At 34.6% G+C, this 7,620-nt stretch overlaps 2 pseudogenes; one reads left to right on the forward strand and one right to left on the reverse strand.

The window, feature by feature from the left end:
* The first annotated feature begins 4,761 nt into the window (after nucleotides 1–4,761).
* LOC120188679 lies at nucleotides 4,762–5,194 on the forward strand (annotated as a pseudogene).
* Nucleotides 5,195–5,484: 290 nt separating this feature from the next.
* On the reverse strand, nucleotides 5,485–5,929 carry LOC120188677 (annotated as a pseudogene).
* Nucleotides 5,930–7,620: the final 1,691 nt, after the last annotated feature.

A 7,620-nucleotide genomic window follows, 5' to 3' on the forward strand; every position in this document is an offset into this window, starting at 1 on the left:
GAAGTAAAATGAAGATTCTGAAAAATTAGAGCAAGCTTTGCAAAGCAAGATGAATTTCAATGAGGGAAAAGCTAGTAGCACCTACACACGAGGCCAAGAAAACCTTGGTGGTTATCGTGGAAGAAATAGAGGTGGACGAGGAGCACGAATACGTGGTGTTCGATCATATGAAACCACCCAAACAAGTGAAAATTACCAAACATCATATCATGGACGAGGATTTAGAGGCCGAGGATAAGGCAAATATCAACAAGGAAATAAATCACGGGTAGAAAGTTATAATTGCAAAAAGTAAGATCACTTTAGTTATGAGTGTAGATCAGCTTCGAAACAAGAAGAAAGAAATAATATAACAGAAGCTGAATAAGAGAAAATTGAAAAATCTCATGTATTATTCACTTACAAATGAAATGAAGAATTCAAGAAAAATATTTGATATCTCGATAAATGTGCCAGTAACCACATGTGTGGTCGAAAAAAGCTGTTAGTGAAGTTAGATGAAACAGTCAATGGTCGAGTAACTTTTGGTGATGACTCGTACGCAAAAGTCAAAGGAAAATGCAAAGTCATGATTACTCAGAAAAACGGTGAAAATAAGTACATCTCAGATGTTTATTATGTACCTACTTTGAAAAATAATATAATTAGTCTTGATAGCTTTTGGAAAAATGATATGAAGTGCAAATGAAAAATCGTTCACTCGCTATCAAAAATAAAGATGGAGAATTGATTGCCCAAGTTGATATGACTCGAAATTGCCTCTTTACCATTGATATCGAGTCGGGAGAAGTTAGGTGCATGAAGAACGCAATCAAAGATGATTCATGGTTGTGGCATCTATGATATGTACATCTTGGATTTTCAAAGTCTGAAGCTATTATCGTGGTGAAAGGACTACCAGAGATCAACCTTCCAAATCAATTATGTGAGGCTTGCATTAAAGGAAAGTAACACAAACAAAGCTTTGAAGTTGGTAGATCCTGGTGTGCCCGAAGGCCGTTGGAGATAATACATACTGACATAATTGATCCTTTTGACATACCATCACTTGACGGTAACAAGTATTACCTAACTTTTATTGATGAATTTAGCAGAAAATGTTGGATTTATATTTTGAAAGAAAAATCAGAAGCGTTGGAAAATTTTAAAGAATTTAAAGCAATGGTGGAAAAATAAAGCGACCAATATTTAAAAATACTCAAATCAGATAGAGGAGGTGAATATACATCAAATTTATTTGAGGATTTTTGTAAAGAGCATGGAATTATCCATCAACTGACAGTTAGATATATACCCCAACAAAATGGAGTTGCTGAAAGAAATAACCGCACAATCCCCGACATTGCAAGAGGTGTGATAAAAGGTAAGCACCTACTGAGAAATTTATGGGCCGAAGTAGTACGTTGTGCAGTTTACCTGTTAAATCGATATCCAACAAAAAGTGTGAAGTATATGACGCCAAATGTAGCATGGAATGGTCAGAAATCAAGAGTTGGACATCTCAATATTTTCGCGTGCATCGCATATGCCCATGTTCTTAAGAAAACAAGAAATAAGCTTGATGATAGAAGAGAAAAATATATTTTCATCGGATATGATGAAAGGAGTAAAGTTTACAAGTTATATAATCCTATTACCAAGAAGATAATAATTTAAAAAGATATCGAGTTTGATGAAGGAGAATATTGGAGATGGAGTAAAGAAGAAAAGAAAGTTGAAAGATTATTTTTTACTAAAGATAAAGATGATTACGATCTTATCATACAAGATAAACAAAATGATGATCAAAGTTCTCAACAAAATACACCATCATCATCAAGAAGCAGTAGCGGTGATAGCAACATAATAAAAAAGTCTTGAAGCACGTCCCATTAAAGTTCGAAGATCTACGAGGGAGAGAAGAATACCAGAAAGGTACAATGATTATGAATTACAAAATGTTTCACTTTTCTGCTTACTTGTAAATAGTGATCCAATAACATACGAAGAAGCAAACAAAGATGACAAATGGAAGAATGAAATGGATGAAGAAATTACATCAATTAAAAGAAATGATACATGGGAGCTAACAACCCGATCAAAAGATTACAACCCAATTGGAGTCAAGCGGGGTGTACAAGACAAAGACCAACAAGGAAGGAGAAGTAGAGAAATATAAAGTGAGACTAGTTGGCAAAGGCTACAAATAAAGACAAAGAATAGACTATGATGAAGTCTAGTAGCAAGAATCAAGACCATTAGACTTCTCATAGTAGTTGCAGCACAAAACAAATGGAAGATTTATCAAATGGATGTGAAGTCAACATTTCTTAATGGCTACCTAGAAGAAGAAGTTTATATTGAGCAACGACCTGAATACATAAAGAAAGGGTATGAAGACAAAGTTTATCGATTGAAGAAAGCTTTGTATGGATTAAAGTAAGCTCCAAGAGCATGGAACACGATAATAGATGAATACTTCCAGAGAAATGGATTCATGAAGAGTCCATATGAGCATGTCTTATACACGAAGAAAAAATGAAGATGGTGATATCATGATCATGTGCTTATATGTGGACGACATAATTTTCATGGGGAATAATCTAGGTATGTTCAATGATTTTAAGAAAGTTATGACTAAAGAATTTGAAATGACAGATATTGGTGAAATGTTATACTTTCTTGGAGTCGAGGTGAAACAAATGCAAGATGGAATATTTATATCACAAAAGATGTATGCAAAATTTTATTAAGAAAATTCAGAATGGAAGATTGCAAGCCGGTAGCCACTCCAATAGAACCGTGCATGAAATTAAGTGTGAATTCAATAAGAAAGTCAGTGAATACGACGTCGTTCAAAAACATAATTGGAAGTCTAAGGTATTTGACTATCACACGACCAGATATTACATACGTTGTGGGATTGATGAGCAGACTCATGGAGAACCCAAAACAAAATCATTGGATTGCGGCAAAGAGAATCTTAAGATACGTCAAAGGTACAACATATCATGGTTTATTCTACATGCATTCAGAAAATTCAAAGTTGGTTGATTATTCTGATAGTGATTACGAAGGAGACTTAGATGATCGAAAAAGTACTTCTGGGTATTTATTTCATACCATCTCTATAGCATTTTCTTGGTCTTCAAAGAATCAACAAACGGTAGCTCTTTCAATATGTGAAGCAGAATACATAACCGCAACAACGTACACTTGCCAAGCAATGTGGTTAAAGAATATTTTGAAAGAGCTAAACTTGGCACAAGAAGAATCAACTACAATTTATGTCGACAACAAGTCTACAATATCACTTGCCAAGAATCTAGTCTCTCATAGTCGAAGCAAGCATATCGATATAAAATATCATTTTATACGAGAGCAGGTGAAGAACAAAAATGTGGAATTAATCTACTGCAGAACTGAAGATCAACTTACATATATTTTTACGAAGCCATTGAAAGGAGATGTATTCTACAAACTCAAAGAAAAACTTGGAATGAAGAATCTGGTTTGAGGGAGAGTATTAGAAATCAAACCTGATTTCTTAAAGCTTTGGATGTCGGCAAAGCTTGGAAGCAACTTTAAAGTAAAAGTATTTAAATGAAGCAACAAGCAACATCTAAAATAGTTAAGAAAATTATGGAGATAAAAAATGTGATGAAATTGCAGCAGCAAACTAAATGCTTAATTAAGATTAAGTGATGTGGTAATACAAAGATTATGTGGCAATAAGGTGGCCAACAACTTGTATGAGAAAAACAAGGGCAAAATTCAATCACAGCAAGAAGCTTAATAACGTGGCAAAACAAAGAAATTAGAAGCAAAATTAGGCGGTTTACTACACCTATAAAGATGTGTGTAGATTTACTTTAGTATGTATACGAGTAAAAGTGAGAGAAAAAATCGAGAGTTAGAAATTGAAGCTTCCCAAAGTTTTGAATAGCGGAGTTTTGTTTATAAATTAGTTTGCGGTTAATGTTTGTATCATATTGTATTTTTATTTCGTATTAATAATAATGTGCGATGTGTGTAGATTTACTTTAGTATGTATACGAGTAAAAGTGAGAGAAAAAATCGAGAGTTAGAAATTGAAGCTTCCCAAAGTTTTGAATAGCGGAGTTTTGTTTATAAATTAGTTGCGGTTAATGTTTGTATCATATTTGTATTTTTATTTCGTATTAATAATAATGTGCGAGTTATAAATTACCGAGTGTCTATTTACCCTTCTAACAATAATTTATTCAATTCAATAGCAATGAATATTATCCCTTCAATTATTTTTCATGGGCAGTATGGTTTAAAAAATTGTAACAGTGAAAAAGCATTAAGGAAAGGCAGGTATTTGCAGCATGGAAAGGTTAAATCTGCAAAATTCAAATTAATAAGCTAATCACTACACTATAGAGCCGCCAAACAAAAGAAACTCGTCACGCCTGCACCCTGCCAATATTTGGGTTCCCCCGCTAAAACTTTGAGAAACATTATGAAATTGTTTTAAAGCAAAATAAACCTTATTACCATGAAAAAGATGTTGTTTTCATTAATAGCTGCTCAAACAACATGCAACATCTCGAATTCATGTTCTTCATTACATCCGAGGAAATTTCCTAGCAAAAGAAATTGAACATATTCCAACCGTCAAGAATGACCCAGTGTTCTCGTCGTGGCCAATTAAGGGCCACTGACCCTCTTTTGAATCGTCACAACCCATATATAAAGCGCTATCCAATTCCATTTTCCCAAACAATCCTTTTTTGGCCATTGCATACACTTGAAACAATGGAAGCATCTCAAGGAGGGAAGAACAGGGTGAACAAGAATGGAGATGTTCGATACAGGGGATTCGTCGGAGGCCATGGGAGAAGTCCGCAGCTGAGATATGTGATCCGACGAGGAATGGAGCTCGACTGGCTCGGAACTTTTGAGACGGCTGAAGAGGCAGAATGGGCGTATGACAGGGCTGCTTTTGCTTTCCGGCGTCACTCGGCGATCCTCGATTTCCCGAATGAGGACCAATATCAGACCCCATCCTTTCCACCATCTTCAGCTTCTTCGTCTAGAAGGAATCCACACAGAGAACGGGGAAGTGAAGTCATTGAGTTTGAGTACCTCGACAACAAGTTGTTGGAGGATCTCCTTGATACACAAGATGACAGGCATGGCCTGTAAATTATGAAGCCTTGGATTAGTTAACCGTGGAAATAATTATTTGTGTTTTTCATTCTATTTTTTGTTGTAAACAAGGGAGATTTCAATTAATCGATCCTGCTTTTTCATTCTTTTATTGAAATTGAAATTGTATTGAAAAGTTCATGCAGTAGGAAGTGGCGGCTATGTAAGGTCAAAAGCACGTGCTCTCCTACAAAAAGGATAAATTCAATTGACAAACTAAAACGAATCATAAAATGGATATCCAAAACTCGACCATATCATCCGAGTTAACTTGGAGTCGCCGTATGGTTCCCCGGGCTCAAGAAATATATGCAGAGAACATACTGAAAATGCTTCATTCTTTCTGGGTTTCATTTATTTTCAAAATCAAGAAGCTCCTCTAGCAATTTCTCGTCCAAATACTCCAACTCCAGCACTTGTCTTTCATGCTCTTTTTTGCATTCCACCTGTTCAAACATAGAAGAGAAGACGATGAAGAAGAAGAAGAAGAAGAAAGGGTAGCCGTAGGGGGATAAGTTAATCCCCTAGGTGAAATGATATGTTCATCTGGGAAATTGAGAATAGCTGAAGGACCCCTCATAGAGAAAGCAGCTCTGTCGTAAGCTCGAGCAGCCTCCTCCGCTGTCTCAAAAGTTCCCAGCCACACCCGAGGTCCACCTCGCCTCGTGGAGTCCCGAATCTCAGCCGCGTATTTCCCCCAAGGCCGCCTCCTTACGCCTCTGTATCGAACACCGGACTCCGCCTCCCCCGCTTTCTTCTTATTCTGCTGTTCCATTGGCGTCGTTTGAGGTTGAAACAGAGCATCATCTTCACTTCGACATTTATACCAGGCGGTAAAGGACATGTAAACAAATAGGAAGATTAAAAACAAGTCAATAACAGCAATGTTTAGGATTAAACAAATATAATGTTCCTTTTGAGTAGCATAAGTGACGTGAGCAATGATATCAATCCATTACGTTGGCTTAACTAATCGTCATCTCGGTGACATATTCTTCTAGTTATAGTTGGGTTATTTAAATAAACAAGATGTAGTAGATCTTTAGAGGCTCTTAATCTGGTTACTATTTGTTCATTAAAATACTCTTCCAAGGTGATATCAGACAGCTGATTCGTTTGATGATAATCGTCATGCTTGCGTGGAGGGGGTGATGTGATTTGATTGCATCCACATGTTTGATCATCATGGTTATGCCATCAATCTCCTATGTCACCACGATGATCAAAGGAAAATAATTGAAGCATAACAACAGAGTCTAAGTTGGATGGTGAAATATAATTTTTTTTTAAATCAGATGATTAAAATAAAATAAAATAAAAATTAAGTGACTCAATATATAATTTAACTTAATAAAAAAGGTACTTATCCAACGCGATTTTTCAATTTTTGGATAATTTTATTTCGACTGTCCTACATAATGTTAGTTTTAAATTTATTTAATTGCTTGCCTAATTTTATAATCTTTATCCGTATACCATTTGATACTTGTTTCAGTGAATCATATCTGTTGTAATTCTTGATAATTTTGATATATTTAATTAAGTCTTTGATAAATATGATTCATAAATGGATGTAAAAATTATCTTTTCAATGACGACTTAAAAGAAAAAATGTACATGAAATAACCTGAAAGATGTATGGTATCAGACCATGAAAGTAAAATGTATAAATTTCTTAAATCTTTACGTGGCTCGAAACAATAACCTAAATAATGTCATGAAAAATTTGATCAAATATTGATAAGTGATGATTTATTTCTGTTGAAGTTGATAATTTTATTTATAATAGTTGTGTGATTATAAGTTTATTTGTTGATGACATACTCATTTTCAGTGATTATTGTGTGTTATTATTTGAAATAAATAGATATTTTACTTCAAATATTCAAATGAAATATATGAGTGAAGTAAATGTTATATTGGGTATTAAAATCATAAGGAAAACTGATAGTATAATGCTATCACAAGAATATCATGTTGATAAGCTTTTAAAAAAAATGGTTATTTTGATATCAAATTTGTGAATATTCTTTATGATACTATCACGCAGCGAAAACAAAATTACAAGTGAATCTATTATTCAATCCAAGTATGCGCATATCATTAGAAGTCTGAGGCATTTGATTAATTTTATCAGGTCTTATATAACATATGTTGTATGTCGGTTGAGCAGATACACACATAACTCAAATCATGACTAAGATGAGATATCTGAAATGTACCACAAATTTTGATATTTTATTCAATGGATTTTTTGTTTTTATAAGAATATAAAATGGTTGTCCCTTGTTCCCATATGTAATGGGGTAAGGGGAGGTAAGATAGTAGGCTGCTCCCAACATTAGGTTGAGAGCAACTTCCGTAGAAGACCTCCAAATTATAAAATGTCCTCCATGAGACTCGATCCCACGACCTCAAGGTTAAGAATCTTGTGCTCTACCAACTGAGTTGGATGGTCATTTCATT

Source organism: Hibiscus syriacus, unplaced genomic scaffold (assembly GCF_006381635.1).
Source record: "Hibiscus syriacus cultivar Baekdansim isolate YM2019G1 unplaced genomic scaffold, ASM638163v2 tig00116951_pilon, whole genome shotgun sequence".
NCBI classification, from domain to species: domain Eukaryota; kingdom Viridiplantae; phylum Streptophyta; class Magnoliopsida; order Malvales; family Malvaceae; genus Hibiscus; species Hibiscus syriacus.